Source organism: Ahaetulla prasina, chromosome 3, assembly GCF_028640845.1.
Source record: "Ahaetulla prasina isolate Xishuangbanna chromosome 3, ASM2864084v1, whole genome shotgun sequence".
In the NCBI taxonomy this organism is placed as follows: domain Eukaryota; kingdom Metazoa; phylum Chordata; class Lepidosauria; order Squamata; family Colubridae; genus Ahaetulla; species Ahaetulla prasina.
Genome location: NC_080541.1, coordinates 135957506 through 135973895, shown reverse-complemented (window position 1 = coordinate 135973895; position 16390 = coordinate 135957506). Strand labels below are relative to the sequence as shown.

The window sequence follows — 16390 nt, the reverse complement described above, 5'->3', positions numbered from 1 at the left end:
GTATTTCTCAGTTTCACCATTCATTTTAATTTCCATGAATAAGAACTTTCTGCAAGTAGAATACAAAATTGTTTAACGCCAAGCTTGATCTCAAATATACCAAAGGTAACACTATTAAAATTATTTTTGCAAAAAAAATCAATAATTGCATTTATGCCAATTAAATCAAAAAAATTGCTATTAACATGTATCTGCTTTTCTTTTACGTTTATTTTTATTAATTGTTTCAGGGTACAGGCATTAATTAACAGGAAACAGTTTAATGAAATACCTGCATTGTTGATACATAACATTATAATAATTATTGGCATATTGAATGAAAAGATTGTTTCCACATTATTCAATTTAGGATTGTAGGAGGTCATGCAAAGTCCATACCTCTCAAATGATTAAAAAAATCTATTAAGAAAATTAACATGTCAGAAATATTCCTAGACTCTTCCATTCTGCTGTTTGCCATAGTAGAATCCAGGGAGAGATTTTCATGAGATCTGAGTTTGTGACTGTGTATTGCACAGGATTGAAATTAGACAATCTTTCAAATTCTGATTGAAAGATCAAACTCACTACATCATTTTACTAACTCACCTGGCATCATGCAAAAAAAAAAAAATATTGCTGAACTTCTCCTTCCTCTGGGTATTTAAAAAGTCCAATGGCTTTGCCATTTTGGGGTTTAACTGCTTAAGCAACTAATAATGGTATTTTTCCTCTTTCCAAGTAGTTCTTGTTACTTATCTTTACATATTCATTCCAGGAAATGTCTAGAGTGTTCTCTGATTGCTTTTAAATAAACAAGAAGGCCTCCCTTTTTGAAATCAATGTATTTCAAAAATGATAAAGAGGAAATGTACTCAGACTGCTTATAAGAGTTCAAAGTCCTGAGAAGGTCAAACATCTTATGCTGTATGTATGTATGCACTATGTATGTACGTATATACATACATACGTATGTACTTGTTTGTTTGTTAGTTTATGTGCCACTTTTATAAATATCTCAAGGTGGTCAACATATATAATATTTCTTCTTCCTATTTTCCCCATAATAACAACCCTGTCAGACGGGTTGAAAAAGAGTGACTGGCCCAAGGTCACTCAGCTGGTTGGTAGAAAAATCTGTCTAAAATATTTGGCAAAAATGCAACATCCTTGGTGTTGGACCCTTAACATTAAACAAAAAAAACAACCCCTCATGATTGCCAAACTTTGGTAGGAGAAGGCACTAAAAAGGTTCTTCACTATGACTGCAAAATCATGTTTTCCTGGACATCTAATGTTTCACTCTGTCTCTAACATTTCAACAAGTTACCAGTGTTGTAATTTCGTTTGTTTGCTTGTTTTCTGTTATTAATTCAGGAATAGGATTTTTTTTCTTATTTCTGTCTAGCTTTTTCAAAATTTTAAATTTGAAATAATAATACATTTTAGCACAATGTGAAGAGTTATTTTTTTATTCAGATAGATAGGTAGGTAGATAGATAGAATCTTACAATCTTATTAATCAGAATTGGAATTGGAAGTAATAATTTCTTAGATAGCTGGGTCTTTCTATGGTTTGTCAGACTGATTAACAGTCACAGTAGGAGTTCAGATAACAACAGCCTACAGAAATGGTAACAGAACAGCATTTCTGGTTCATAAAAATCAAAGCATACTGGGTCATCAATCATTATGTGGCAGGAGGTGAAAAGACCAAAATTGTGATATCTTGCTATTTTCTGAGATATTTTGAAGTCACATTTTCTTTTCTGAAAGTGGAGAGATTTCAGAAAATACAGAAATCAAAAGTTTCATAGCAGTGGCCTGTGCAGTGGCTTTTCCTTTTAAAGAAATAATGTAGAAAACTCAGGTTTCCATTCAGTGTCTCTAAAATGTTTACTTTGGTTAAGTCATCTGAGATATTGCCTCTTAAGTCATATATAAGAAGTACCTGAGAGCAGTTTTATTCACCAAAAATCTGCAATTCTAGCCCGCATTGATATTAGATAAATGTGTCTTACACCCAGCAGATAATTTAAATCCAATCCTTTCTCCTCCCGACTTTGACTGTTACTGTCTGGTGGTTGTTTAAAGAGCTTTTGACTCTTCAGCTCTGAGAATTCCCCCTTTTTAAGCCCCTCTAATAGTGCTGAGTGGACAAAAAATTACAGATGCGGGTAAAGCTGACAAATGACTGCACAGTTCCTCCCTCTCTCTGCTTTCTAATGTCTCGGCAGTCAAAGCTTCTGCCAAAACATGCCTGAAAGCTAGCAAAGAAGACAAAGACACAAAGATCCCAATTGCTAAAGGAAAATAGACTTCATGTGTAAAACACTAGTAAGAAGAATAGAAAGCTGGCAAGAAGTTCATGGCTTCAGAGACAAAATACAGGAAATAATATTTCTAGAAAGATTAAAACTGTATATGTCAAGCTCAACAAAATAATTGCAATGAGACAATATAGAGGCATAATAACTTATTAAGAAGAATGAATATAAAGTACTGAATTTTATAGAAGAGAAACTAATCACCTACTTCAAGGTGTTTATGCTCTTTGCCAAGTTTTTTTTCAGGTATTGAAAAAAAGAAATTCAATACCTTTGCGTCAATAAATGATACAGATAAACCACTATATTTGCCAAGTTTTGAATAATGTAATCTTTGAGATTCAAGCACTTAGAATTTATTAGGATTTCTGAAGGCTGGTAGAAGGAGAAACAAAGAGCTGATACCTAGTGTATGTTGCTACGTGGATTTCACAAGACAATTCTGTCACTGAATTTCTATCTGAAATTCCAGTGTATCTATTATTGACTATTTTAGGATATTTGAACATTCTTATGGAGCTTAGTCATCTGTTGATGGATATATTTTTTTAAAAAATATAGTATATAAGCAATATATATAGTGGTGAGCACTTTTACTATAAAGGTTACAATTCTCAGAAAATCAGTCTTTACCATCTCAAAATGGTAATATGTTGGTTACTTTGGGGTTTATTAGGTCTGCTTAGCTGGCATTCTCTGCTCAGTTGGGTTTAGTCTGCATTTAAGCTAACATGTCAGCTGTTACAATTGACAAGAAGAAGCCGTGAAAGAGGCAGGTAGGTTTTTTAAAAAAATTGTTCAGAGCAGGGGTCCCCAATCCACAGGCTGCGGCCCATTACTGGGCTGTGTCCTATTTGGAACCGGGCTGTGCGAGTGGCGGGCCAGTGCATGCATTTGCTTGCGCACTGGCCCACCACTTGCACAAGTCAAGCGGCATGCATGCGTACTGGCCCACTGCTTGTAGTTCCAGTTTCCCCCCCCTCCCCCAGCCAAGCTGCAGAAATTGGGGGCCGCTAGTTTAGAGTTAAGACACAGTAAGTTAAGGAGAAATGATGTCATAAGATGAGACCTACTGGAATATTATGGTACATTTTGTTTTTTTAATAAGAAATATTAAATACAATATAAATTTATCTCCAAGTGGAAATAGTGGTATTTGAATTTATCTGAATACTGGTTGGCTTCTTACCATGGAATGAATTGAACCATTTGAAAGGTTAACTTAATTTTTCAGATATAGAAGACACTGACTAAATCAAAAAGATGTCATATCAATAATTGATAAGAAGAAGATGAGATTTCATTTTTCACACTAAAAAAATTGTGAATCCAAAATATTGGATTTTTAATTGTCTTAGAAAACAGTTTTCACACCTTGGTACATCTAGCCAAATATATTAATAATTAAAAGCTTTACATAAAGTTCTGCAGGATACATTATCCATATATCTGACTTTGATTGGTTTCAGATATTTTTCATAGAAGCAACATCCACATCTGTTCGAATTTTATATCCCTGGCTGTCCTGAGTTTGGAGTTTATTTCAATAGAAATTAAATATGATAGAGTGATTTCAAAGAAATAAATTGGAATAAGTGTCATTTTGCCCCATGAATAGAAAATAGGAAAACGAAAGATACACAAACTGTTCCACTTTGACGATGCTTTATAGAAATGCACAAACATTGAGCTTGCCTGTTGTATTTGTCATATCTGTATCAATTCAACTTGTTCAACTCACACTGTATATTACTTCTAGCTCTGATGTTATTTATTTTTTGTATAACTGTGTGCAAAATTGGAAAAATGCATTGTTTTTCTACACATGAAATGTTGCAGAAATTTTCTTCCTATAGGCATAAAACACATCTGATATTTTATTTCCATTTGTATGTAATGTGAAAGAAGTGATAGAGAAATTTTTGAGAGAGCTTTTACAGGACAGCTTTTAAAATATAATGCTTAGGAAAAGAAAACTTGAGAAAATTCTTGCTTGTGAAAAATTGTGAAAACGGTTCAGGTGAAAATTGGATATCAAAGCATAAGAAATAGTAATTGTAATATACTCATATGTAGATTTCATAAGTATAAACTGAGAAAATGCTCTATCTATTATATGCAGGAATTTTCATCCCTTAGTGATCTAGTCATAAAATATGGTATCACATGACCACACCACTTAATGACTACAGTTCCAGAAGCCCCCAGTTAGCAGCATTAAGCTAATCACTACAGATTATTAAGCAAAGACCTCATATGACTGAAACTTGCAAATTCCTGCCAACTTCCCCATTGACTTTGCTTGTCAAAAGGTTAGGCTGCAAATCAAGATCTCATGATTGCAGGGGTGTTGGGATAACCACAACTTCAAGGAGGAGTCCCAGGTGCCAAGATGCATGCAGAAATGTTTTGGATAAAGTTTTCTAATTCTTCTTCTTTTTATAGAGTCACAGTATGCTTGGCACACTAATCTTGCAAATTGCAGGCATTAGGACAGGAATTTGCATCAAGTTTACATTAAAGCTTCTTCATATATGGTAGGGAGCTGGAGAAATAGTGTATGAAGCAGAAAGTCATTCTTGTACCTTGCTTCCAATACAGTCTATTATTAAAAATGGATTTCTGTGGGGAAATCAATGCTAGGTTAAAGAATGAAACAATTACAAATGTTGCAATGGTTTTTAGATAGTCTTGTTTAAAGAGAAAATAATATCACTTTTCTTTTGGGTGAAAAGTATTAGTGCAGTATAGCTGAATCAAGACCCAACAATTTATTCACTAGCTGGAAGTATAACGAGAAGAATCTTAACCAATACCTTGCAATTTCTATTATTTTCTAACTTTGTATGCAGCTGCCTACATCTTATAATTACACTATCTAGTTGACTACCAAAATGTAAGATGTAGTACTGCAACTAGACATCCAGTTTCATAACAAATGTCGGCATGGCTTGAACAAAATGTGATAAAGCAAACAAGAAAAAAAATATAGAAAAATGTGTGGCTACTTAAAAAAATGTTGTTCATTTTCCCTTCCTTATCAAGTGTCATCCTATGAAATGAAAAAAATGCTGATAAAACTCTTCCTCCCAACATACTGTTTTTTAAAATATGTGCAAATGATGTTAGGTTATAGAATTAAAGCATCATAGGATACACCTTTTTAAGTGCAGAAATCCAAATTAAAATATCTCTAATCAGCGGCTGTCCAGGTTTTGCTTGAACACATCTAGAAAAGAGGAAGTCACCATCGTACAGGGTAATTTATTCCACTGTCAGCCTGTTCCTATTGTAAGGAAACTTTTTTACTAACATCCAGCTAAATCTGCTGCTGTGGCTGGAATAAGGATTCCATGTGCAATGAGGAAATGAGGTCAACAACTTTATTCAATAACAATCAGCTCTGTCCGGTATGAGCAGATGGTAGTATTGGGATGATTAACAGCATTTGTAAACACACAGAGCATAATGTGTCCATTTCTTATTGGTCTAAAATATGCTTTTGCCTTCTTTGGTTAGCATCCACATAGCGATAGGATAAATGAATCTGATACGAGAATGTTAGTCATGTGGAATAGTTGTTTGCGCACATTCATTACAACTGTACAGAACTTTGCTACATTATGGGAAATAACACTGGTCTGATAAGAGAACATTGACATGAAGTTCTCAGGATAATTTGGTGGATGTAACGAGAAAGGGAAGATGAGTCTTCTTTGGATATCATTGTAGAAGGTGCAGTGAAGCAGCTGTGGAGAACAGATTCAGTTGAACCATCAGCACAGGGACAGGTTCAGATGATCATGGGAGTTTTAATAAAACTCTCATAAAAGCGCTGAGGGGAGAGAAGACTCATATTGTTTGTAAGCAATTGACTACTGCACATGACTAACATTCTCATTATTCAAATTATTTTAACTGAAACTAAAATGCTTAAAATTTCACTTAAAAAGAAGACAGTATATAAGTAGATACATACATAATTATAGATTCTTTTAATTTGTATGGATCAGATGTGTTAAAATTTATTAGGAAAAGCCTTCAGGGCATGTTTCAAAAAAATAAAATAGCTTAAGAGGTTTACTGTGACATTCTATATTATTGATTTTTTTTATTTATTTTTTGTTTACATTTATACCCCGCCCTTCTCCGAAGACTCAGGGCGGCTTACAATGTATAAGGCAATATACATTTAATTGATTTTAATTGATTGGTTTTAATCTGACATTTCATGAGCATTTGTGGACCCCTGTATGCCAGCATTTGGAAGATGGCTAGCATGGTGTTGTAATCCAGGCCCTCTTTGTACTTCTCTGCAATATTGAGGTGCATCCATAAAAGGCATCCGTGCCATCTTATACACAACCTCAGATGGTTGTGATATAAGAAAAGGGTCAGTAAAATATGGTACACAGGAAATACTACACTGAAGGAACATATGGAAGGTTGTGGGATGAAAATGAAATGTTTACCTGACCTCTTATCTACATGGAAGCCATGGCAGGCATGGGAAATGGATCTATGTATACTGTCAGAGTCACTTGATTTGAGATGGAGGGCATATAAATTAAATAAATAAAATAACCGCCCCTGCTACATGTGGATGGACCATGTCATCTGTCCTGTCTTATGCTAAAGTTCTAGATATGTATATTAGGACTTGAACAAAAGTCATTTCTCACATTTGCAGAATTTGCTAGAGCACGGATGTCAAACTCGTGATGTCAGTCGTCATGTGACATATCGCAACATTTTTCCCCCCTTTGCTAAACCTGGGGTGGGCATGACCAGTGAGTGACGCATCTGGTCCACAGGCTGCAAGTTTGACATCCCTGTGCTAGAAGAAGCAATATAGTTCAACTGGTATGGGTTACCTAACTCTGCATTCTTTTCTGCTCTTTCAGTGACTCGAAGAAAACTTTCCTTATGGAGACCTAGCTTCGTAATTTTACCTTTTGAGATAAAAAGAAAGGTGGCTCTTCCTTCCTGTTTCCTGTACAATTGATGTTCAGATCAATACTATATTCTTACCTAGTGCAGATAGTACTGTATTTGAGAAAACAGACTTCAGGGTTACAGAATTACTGATACAGTACGTTTACCCATATTCTCCAACCCATTATTGTGATAGCATCCATCATGTGAGGCAGTTTTATTTTTTTGTTGGCCTAAAAACAGTATTGTAAGAGAAAAAGAATTTTCATGTTACATGGATTCAGTGGAATGTTTGCTTTTTTCCCCTACTAGTTGCTATTCATGAAAGTCGGTTCCTATTTCTATGATTTCATCATTCATGTTATCAAATTATATATGACCAAATCATGAGAAAATGTAGGACTTAAAAATAAAATAAAAAATGTTTTACACAAACACCCGCACCCACACACATAGAAAACTCAAATTTTCCCTTGCTTTCTTTTTCCAGTTGAATTGAGAGAACCAGATGAGTAACTAAATTAACCCAAGACATCTTCTGGGGTCATTATCATCTGTATCTACCAAAGGAAAACAGATGAGGCATGTTGGCAGAATTCCAAGGTACAGTAGCCTGATTTATCATAATGTTACTAAACATTATTCAAGTAATCTGTTTTTTCTGAATTGTGTCCAAATGTCCCAAATACGTACAAGCAAACTGCACTCTTGAATTTTATTTTATTTTTTGGTTTTGTATGATTAAAAGTCGGTAGACAATTTCTTCATACACAAAACACATCTAAGATTACTTCTTTCCCATACCATCCTATCCTGCACAGTAGGAAATAACTGGTTTTTAAAGGCATTACCGAGTGTCCAGACAATTGGAGAATTTATAGGTGAAGGAAAAATGAAATGCTGGTATAAAAATTGTAATTAATTTATTTGTGGCGATATCAAAAGCAGCTATTAGAGGCAGACAAATTAAGCTTTCTTACATTATTAACATATGAGTAGAAAACTCTGGAGAAGAACAATAACATTATAGCCGTGTATTATTTAATTAGTTCTTTTTATCTCACTCTTCACAGAAATATTTCAGAAAGAAATGCCTACAGATCGCAGCCGTACATGACTTTTCTCTTGATATTCTTAGATGGCAAAAAGCGATGTCAATTTGATTAGTGCATGGGATTTTTTTAAAAAAAAAACATATCTGAAAAAGGGTCTGAGTTTTGCCAAGAAAACTCTATGGACATGCCTAGATAATTATCAAGAATCCAAATCAACTCAGGAAAAAATATTACCGAGTTGATTGATCTTTGGTCCTCTAGGAAGCCGATACTGGTATGTCAAACTACCATTTTGATGTTTGCTGAGTTACTTATAAAGTTCGTCTAAGTTCTAACAAGAGATAAGATCCTTCCCCTCTACAAAGTATGTTTGAAGAATTTATCCTTCCATAGGTTATGTCAGAGGTGAGGAATGATAGAGAACAAGCACAATGCCCCATAGAAGTAATTTGCCTCTTACTGGACCTTGGTAGGTAGTTGAAAGAAAAATCCTTTATTAATACAATTTGTAAACGTATTTTAAGCAGAATTTAAAACAAAGCTGAAACACTAAATAACCTTTTACACAAGAAATTTTTTAAAATCCATTGGATTCCACTGAAAATATGTTCAAGATGAGGCATTAATATCCTTCACATTAATCCTACAAAACCATTGTATGGGGCATAGCACTCTTCCTAAAATATACATTGATCCCATTGTACTTCTCCTGTTTGTGGTGTTAACAATTAAAATTAATGCTTGTAATCTGAAAAATGTTCCAAGTATTTCAAAAATATTAATTACAAACTAGGTTGAATTCATGTGGCATGTTCTCTTTGCATGTCTTGCCTCTATTTGAGTATTTGCTAAAACTGACCATATAACTTTGAGGTTAGAATATTGCAATTCCCATTGTCAATCCCATTATTGACCACTGGTACAACACATTATGTCACTGATAGTATCTTATGCAGTTGAGAGATTTATACTATAACTCTTAACTTCCTTGCAATTTCTCATTCGGACTAGGGCAATAGAACTTAAAGTCCAAAAATAGATGGGGAGTACTTGACTGCTAAGTGACGTGGTGGCTCAATGGCTAAGATGCTGAGCTTGTCGACTGAAAGGTTGGCAGTTCAGCGGTTTGAATCCCTAGTGCTGCGTAACGGGTTAAGCTCCTGTTACTTGTCCCAGCTTCTGCCAAACTAGCAGTTCGAAAGCACATAAAAAATGCAAATAGAAAAATAGGGACCACCTTTAGTGGGAAGGTAACAGTGTTCCGTGTGCCTTTAGCATTTAGTCATGCCAGCCACATGACCACGGAAATGTCTTTGTACAGCATTGGCTCTTTGACTTTGAAACGGAGATGAGCACCACCCCCTAGAGTCGGGAATGACTAGCACATATGTGCGAGGAGAACCTTTACTTGATTGCTATATCTTTACTGTCGTGGCTGATTCATATGATGACTAAATGAAACCATGTGATAAAAGTATTTGAAAAAAGCCTGGTGTTGAAATGTATGTCATTATGATGAGTGCAACAACTCGCTCAGTTTTCAGCCAACCTTATAGCATTTTCCTATGGAAGATCAGTATTATTACTCCCAACCTGGCAATTGCAGAAAGAATTAAATTAAGATATATCCAATGATTGCCTGGTGAATTCAGAGGCAAGGCGAGATTTGAATAGGAGAGTTTCCTAGTTAATTGTTCTCACAGATTCTCTGAAAGAAGCCGATATTCAGCATAGAAATCATACCTGCAAGCCTCTTTGGACCTGGTAGCAGATTATGAGGAATGTTTGACAAAGCCGAGACAATAAAACAAAAAGAAAAGCATATTTTATCAAGAGGAGAGAGAGAGAGAGAGAGAAAGAGAGACCCCAATCATATCCCAGCTGATTCTACATTGGGGAATAAATAGCTTCTTTTATGTTGAACAATGCTCGCTGCATTTGCTGACAAGCATTTGCTTTCTTTGTGTTTAATCAGCCAGGCTTCCAGATAAAAGAAGTTTGGGAAGAAGAGGGGGTGGTTTTCTTTATCACGGGGAGAAGAGAGATAAACTACCCCAGGATTTTCACCTTATTCTTTGCTTAATATGATAGAACTAAATATAATCAATGTTATATTGCTTATATCTGGCATTCTGATATCCGCTTTTTATGCCAGTGGGGAATGATTCTAATCTTAGCCTTCTATAATCATCATTGATTTCTCTCTCAATATCTTTCCCTCTTTTGATATACATTTATTAAAGACACAGTGCTCCATCATTACAAAGAAAGTACCATTGGAAGAAAAAAAAATGCTAGCATATCCCTCAGCATGATACTGTCTGTGAATTCACTCAAATAAAAAAAAAAAAAGTTAGGGGTTAGTTTGAAGCTCTTCACGCTGCTGGGATTTCAGCTCTGTCCTAATTTTATATATTAAAAAGGCAGTATGGACTAGACTCTGGTAAGAGGACATGTATCATGAATACACATCATGCCATCTGTCTGTTCCATTTGTCTGCATAGTTCTGCAGTCAAAACAAATCCGTCATCCCAGATTTGCTGCGGGTAGGTTGCCTGGGAGCCAGGATTACAACACAGAACTCAATTTTTAATGGTGGGAGAGGGAGAGACACAATTGCTGCTTCTCGTTTTATTGTTTGAATTCTGAATTATGTTTCTTCTCCCCATGTCCACAGCCCAAAGGAAATTAAGAATCTTTTTAAAACTTTTCATAAAGTACAGCTGGTTGCCACTCATTCTATGTTTTTTTCTTAAAAATCATCTTCATACTAAATATCAGGGGAAAAAATCCAGTTATTTGTTTTGAATCAGCCCCCAAATTGCAAAATCTGTCACTTTATGTTGTGCAGTATCCATCTCAAAAAGAATGAAATATTTGCTAGAAGATTTGTATTTGAAAAGAGTTAGAAAATGTGTGAATGTAACATTGTTTGGTGGACCCAACGATGGAATCTAATAATTAATTATATAGCAGATGACATAAGTCTTTCAGTGCATGTATTCGCTCCCATTTCATCTTATTGAAATGCCATTTCCATGGGATAAAATAAGATTAATGGTTGTCCTGGCATTTTCATAATATCTCTTTGTCTTTCTCTCTTAGACACTCACTTTTTCTTTCTCTCACATCCACTTACACATAGAAACAAAGAGAGAGAAGGCTGGAGAGACAGCAACTTGTAGATTGGCAACATACAAAATAATAATAGTAAAACCAACCTTTTTAATTCATTGCATGCTTATGGTGCAAAAATATAGTGCGTTTCACATAATTTCATTTCTGCAGATAGATATCTCCATGCAGAAGATGTGTACATGATGAGAGTCTGCTGTAAATCTGGAATTAGAGGCTAGAAATTTATTTCAGAATTACTTTTATGTTGAATTTGACAGTTGTCTTTGTAATATCTATAAATATATGCTTGATTTTCTCAAATGTATGCATTAAGCCACTGCACAAAGGCAATTCTATTTAAAAGGAAGCCAGTGTCTTCAGTGAGGGATTTTCCAATGTAAATTTGGGAGATTATATATCTAGATTGATAAACACATTGCTAATGTCATACATGTGTGTGACATGTAGTTTGCAAAGGGAAACGCTATGTAGTTATATATTTTGTAAGAGATGATTCAACCTTTCATAATACCGATTGCTCAGGAATGAACACATCTTTCATTATCATTTTGGGGATGTTGTTTATATTCTGAATGAATTTTCATGTGCACATTGCTCACATTTTCATTGGTATATATGGAGTTTTACCTAGTATACATATTTGAAACAATATCCAAATATCCCTTTTTGTGCTTATATACTGAAACCTACTTCATTAAGATTTCCACTAATCCTTTAGGATTTATTAACTATAGCACAAAGCTCTTTTGTCCAGTATCCAAGATGGCAGGCATTTTATAAGACTTTACTGCTTCCATCAGAATAATGAAAGCCGTGCCACGATAGAAGACCTATCCTATTACATATACAGTTAATTGTTAGGCGTATTTGTGTGTTAGTCTCTGTATGTCATATTTGTGAATGCAAGAACAGAGAAACATAAGCACCCAAAGTTTTCCCAAAAAATTTAATGGCTAATAGCTAAATTGGCTAAATTAAGCTAAATTAGACTGTCAATTAAAATAAATTTTATTTAGTTAGAACAATCAGTGGAACAATTTGCCTCCAGAAGTTGTGGGTGCTGCAACACTGGAGGCATTTACGAAGAGAGATTGAACAATTTATTTGTCTGAAATGATATATGGTTTCCTGTCTGAGCAGGAGTTGGATTAGAAGACCTAAAAGGTCCCTTCCAACTCATTTTTCTGTTATCTTTATTACAAAAAGATTGTCACCTTTAACCCAACATTTAATAAATGTTGGAATCTGTTCCATGCTTTAATCTTATCTCTTTGGTATTACTTTACCACTAATGTTGCTTAATATAGGCTGTTCTATAATAGTAATAAACATTGATTTGCTGTGATTTGAATGTTGCTTAATAAATAATGTTTGAAAACCAAAACCATGCCTGTATTCATGCCTCCTATTTTTGATATAAATCCACTGGATTTAATGATTCTAAACTTTTTCAAAAATCATGATATAAAATTTTTGGTTCATCAGTCAAAACACTGTCATCGTTATGTATCAGCTTTTGCAGAAGTTAATAATCAGTTTTAATGACCACAATATCATGATTAAGGTTTTGGAATATTATTTGAAAATCTAAAATAATAATTTTTTGCAAGATAAATTAAGTGTATATTTGCATTATATAATTCAATTTTTAAAAATATATTTCCTATTTGATGCCTTCCAGATACATTTGGCTTTAATTATCAGAATTCCTAGGTAGCAAATGTCTGAAAGAAAAGAATTCTGAAAATTGAACATCTTGGTTCCGCTAAGCACATCTGCTCAAACACTGTATAATACATTTCCTGAATTCTTCATTTTTTTTTTTAAAAAAAAAATCAAATTTGTTTTTTAATCTCATTGTTCAGGAATGATCATGCCTTTTAAAAAAAGCAATAAAAATATGCAGTGAAGTATTTCTTTATTTATAAAATTAATTGGCTGCCCAAATTACCTCAGAATAACTCTGGTCAGCTTAACAATCATAAAAAATAAAAACTGTACAAAGATAAAAACATAAAAGTATATGTCCAAACTATAGAAGTTCTCATAAGCTTTTTTTTATTTAATTTAAATTGGGGGGGGATTATAATGGAGAAATGAATTTGCTTTAGATTAATATAATATATTTTTCAAATGGCACCAAAATCTGTATGAATAGAGGTATACATGAACCACTCTGTTTATTCCTAGGAACACTAATGAGCTAGTCTGTTTCCTTAACAGAAATTCTGATGTTCAACTTTTCCTACAGTTATGCAATCTCAGTCATAGAAAAAAGGCTTTTCCATTACTAAATGAAGAATGTTTTTCTCCAGCCTCAAATCCTAATTTACTTACAGTTCTTTTAGAAGTACAATATATGTCTTTCTTCTCAATCATTGATTGGAACTGGGTTATCTCTTAGCCAAATATTTGAGAACAGTCTGTAACACCTTTGACCATCATGGAAGTCCTCACGTGTGTAGGAAGTTTCCTATAGGCAAACTGCAATCCCAAAATAACAACATATGTGAGATGATGTCATTATATCAATGCTGCCATTATGTACTTGTATCCAAAGACTGACACAACTTGTGGTATTTTCATAATGCCATTTCATATGTGTCATCACTTACCCACAATGGATACCATTGGCCAATTTGGATATTCCCATATTTCCTAGCAAATTTGAATTGAGAACTATATTTCTTGCTTCCAGGCCTGGTTTGAAAACAGCCATGAAAGGAACTTTTATGGGTTGTGTACCCATTTGTATTGACAAGAGGAATCTTATAGAAGATACTGAGCCCTTTCACATTCTGGTTTATTGTGATAAAAAAGAATGCTCATTAATGTAATTTAAATATACAGTGTCTGATTATTAATGTCTGATTGTATAAAATATAATATTCTATTATGCATTATGAATATAGTAATGACAGTGATCCCATTGATAAATAACACTGCATCATGGTTACTGCTTGATATGTAGCAATGAAATTATTTCCCTTTTGTAATAGCTAGAGCTTACTAAAAATCCACTCTTTTTAAAAGGAATGTGTAATAGTCACTTTGCATTCCAAAGCGCACTCCAAAGAACTGCATTTGGAGTAGTAATCTACGGGCAGATCAAAAGTTGTGGCCTCATTTGCCAATGTTAAATGAGGATTGGGCTTTAGTTTCCCCATAGTACTATTCTGATAGTGATAGAAAATATGAAGCTATGGTTTATAAGTAATTACATTTATAATTGGAATTGAGAGGTGAGATCCAAAGATATATCAACTTCTTGAAAACACTTTCAGTAGTACTCCCAATTCTTTAATACCAATTTTTTAAAAAGTGTAATTTGCATTAATGTAATGATCACTAGAATGAACTGGACATTTCAAAAAAATCCTTGTTAAGTTGTAGCAATATGTATGTGACGAATTTGAATAGGGGTTAATCAGATTATCCAATGATGACCTATTTCTCTACTAAAATAATATACAGCAAAAGGACATTCAGTGCTACATCTGCCATTACAATCTCCTGTCTGTTGAATTTCAGTGCTTCTGAAATATTGTGTAAGCTTTTTCTATATGGCCTATTTCCTTCTAGCAATTACATGAAGCTCAGAAAGATCTTTTTTAAAAAACCTTAGTTTGTTGGTTTTCATCAACTTAAAAAGTTTGACCTTAAGCATTTTCTTAGGCCTGGAGAGAAAGAAACTACTTGTGCAACATGCCAAGCATTGTTGCTTTATCCTATGGAAGCAGCTGTTCTGGGGAAGATTAATTGCACATATTTTCAGATGTAGGATTATGACTCGAAAGCAGAAAACAAGAAATAACCCCAATGACAGTTGGTTTCTCTCTTTACAGTTTAGAGACATCAGTATTCTCTTGAGGTTATACCAGCTTTTCCCAAACTGGTATTTCCAGATACATTGGGACTAGAACTCCCCAAGTTCTCACCTATTATGGCTGATTTAAGAGATCAGACATAAAGAAGATTAATTATGAGACTAGAAATCCAGTAAGCTAAATTTGAAATAGCCCATATTTCAAGGGTTATGAAGACAGGGAGACAGATTTTGTTAGAAAATTGCAGTCCAAGAAATTCTGTTATCCAGTTCTCATCCTTTCACATTCAACTACGGGAAGTTGCTTAATATCAGAACAAACTATTATGCATTATAATGTGTGTTGGTTAATTACAGTCATTAGTAGCTGCCCCTAGTGCAGATAGGGGTAGAGAGTTTATTTTTTTGAAAGATGATAACATTGCAGCATCACATTCTCTACATTGCCAGAATTCTGAATTATTCTCATCCACTGCCCTACCCATTGCTGTGTCTGTGTACAGGTCATCTAGCATTTAGCTTAGCTGTGAAAATTCACACAGAGCACATTCATCTTCACATAAGCTGTGCTCAACAAGTTGGATTAATGTATATCTAAGTAGATATACATAAAGCTGAATGTGAAATATTATTTTAAAGGGATGCAGTATTACATTATTTCTCATGGAGATACATTCCTTAGAAATTTTAATCTCTGCAAATTTATGTTTGTCCACATATTTCCACCTAACAATTCTCTACCTACTAAATTACATGATGGATGGATGGATCGATGGATTGACAGGCAGAAACAGACAATGTTGCAGAACAAAATATTTGGGGAATTTATAATGAGCCAATACAAGTGTATAGTGTGATTATTTGTTGCCATAAATGGTTCATTGTTGCAGAATTCTACTCTAGTTTCCATCAATTCAGAGGATGTACCTCTATCTGTAGATCCTCTGTAGTAATAACTTAAAAAGTCATTAGGCTGGCCTAAATCTGCTTATATTTATCAGCCTTAAATAGGACATAAGAAGGGATTACCCTGTGGGATAGCCATATTATGCAGGCACCACTATGAGTACTTTAGACTATCTGGCCACTTCCTATATATTCTGCAATTTCTCGACAGACATTAAGGCCT

The 16390-nt window shown here is 34.2% G+C and overlaps 1 long non-coding RNA gene across 3 annotated transcripts in view; it reads left to right on the top strand.

Moving 5' to 3' along the window:
- Positions 1 to 16390, top strand: part of LOC131194597 (uncharacterized) — a 131344-nt gene that overhangs the window by 56050 nt on the left and 58904 nt on the right. For all 3 annotated transcript variants that reach the window (XR_009154235.1, XR_009154236.1, XR_009154237.1), the window contains one exon: positions 7732 to 7844. This is a non-coding gene — a long non-coding RNA (uncharacterized LOC131194597). The remainder of the gene's footprint in view (positions 1 to 7731; positions 7845 to 16390) is intronic.